The sequence below is a fragment of the Schistocerca americana genome, chromosome 1 (genome assembly GCF_021461395.2).
Source record: "Schistocerca americana isolate TAMUIC-IGC-003095 chromosome 1, iqSchAmer2.1, whole genome shotgun sequence".
NCBI lineage: Eukaryota > Metazoa > Arthropoda > Insecta > Orthoptera > Acrididae > Schistocerca > Schistocerca americana.
Window position 1 is genome coordinate 723,842,541 of NC_060119.1, and position 2,052 is coordinate 723,844,592.

The following is a 2,052-nucleotide window of genomic DNA, read 5'->3' on the forward strand; positions in this document are numbered from 1 at the left end:
TTTAAATATGTTTTGTTACCTATAACTGTTAAAATATCTATAAAAATTTTCTTTGTAAACTTTGTGTGTTGTGCCTTCATCTAAAAAAGAATAGTTTCTGTCCGAAAAAAAAAAAAAAAAAACTTTGTCTACAGTATTTAATTTGTCTAAAGGAAGCTTGCCCTTTTTTTACTGCTGAGGCTGTACTTGCCATGTATGTTTCTCATGTAAGTATAGTTGTGTTCTAGTCCTTAAACCATATAAGTAAATGTTTTCTCTTTATAGAAAAACTGGTGTATGTTAATAAAGAGTGGAAATTTATTAATGTGAATACTATACTTAATGTTACAGTTGTCTTCTACAGGTTTTGTTTAATACAAAGAACTTGTAGCAATAGAGAAACCTACAAGAGAATCTCGATCAACCTCCTTGTAATCAGCACTTCCTTTGATTCTCTATGATGGAAGTACTGGATTGTTGCAATGTAGAAATCATCAATGTTAAAATGTTATGAATCTCTCTCCCCCTCTCCCCCCCCCTCTCTCTCTCTCTCCCCCCCTCCCCCCTCCCCCCTCCCTCTCTCTCTCCCTCTCTCTCTCCCTCTCTCTCCCTCCCTCTCCCTCTCCCTCTCCCTCCCCCCCCCCCCCGTTCTCCATCTCCCCTTCCCCTCCCCACCTCTCTCCCTCCCTCCTCCCCCTCTCCCCCCTCCCTCCATCGCGCGCGCACACACACACACACACACACACACACACACACACACACACACACACACACACAGAGAGAGAGAGAGAGAGAGAGAGAGAGAGAGAGAGAGAGAGAGAGAGAGAGATCGCGCGTTGGTAAGCCTCGTTAATGGTATTCACAGTAGTTAACCCATTATTGCCTTTACACCACATATTTTACAATCAGAACTAATTTCAACAATGTTGGGTATTTCTTATAAAATAGAAGTGACATGAGGAATATAATTTCTGGAGAAAATGTGTTCTGTAAGACAAATGCTGTTTCAACGTGTTTTTCTATGGTACATACAATTTTGTATCTGTTCAACTGGCATGTAAGGTTGAATGTGAATGCTCACTATATATAACTGAGAAATGTCTTTAATAAAAAAAAAGTAAATAAAAATGTTGTTGTATTTTATTGTAAATTACTTTGTTCTGATTTTATGACCTTTTTAAGGTTTATTTTGTTAATGTAGGTAATGTGGAGAAAATAAGATTTGATTTTGTGAAATCGGACTATGTAATCAGTTTGAAGGGCACCTTTAACTAAGGAGTGTCTTGATCACATTTGCTACATCTATGATAGTTAACCAGTTTATACTTTAATGAGTCATCATCAGAACTAAAAAACCCAGGAAATTACAAAAATACAAAATTATTATTAAATACAGTTACAAAATGTTACAAAATGCAATATAAAGAGAGAGAAATAAAAACATACCTTGTGGCTACATATGAAAGTATCCAAAAGCTAGCATCTAGTGCTAATCACACTTAAGTAAATAGCACACTCGTGCTTTCTCGTGCATCATATTTTGAAAGTGGAACAGTTTTATTCACAGACGAGCTCCATTTTTCCTTATGCCGGATTCATTTTCTTTTTCTAATTTACACACTTCTTAATTGCTCTAGTGAAAAATATGTTCATCCTTTTTTATTGAAAAAGTAATAAAGAAGCTCCTTTAGTCAAGTTTCTTCAAGTACTCTACATTCTGGTTTATCATATATGAGAAAAAATGAAAAATCTGCAAGAAGTACAATTTAAAAAATATATAAGCCAAGCGTACTCATGCACCCTCTATGAACACAGCTGTTCCATTTCTGACATAAAACTCTTTAACAGGCTTGGCAGTAGATTTTAAGTGAGCAGTATATGCACTAGGTGGTGCCTTGTCACGTAACTTTCATAACAAGATACTGGGTACATTTTTATTTTCTCCTTATCTTGCATTTGGTGGAATAAACCATTCTGGACATCATGATAGATAATTGAAGTGCTGGTTATTTTTAACCCACCAGGGTAGCTGAGAGTGCTAATGCACTGCTTTGATTGGATTTGATTTTAAGA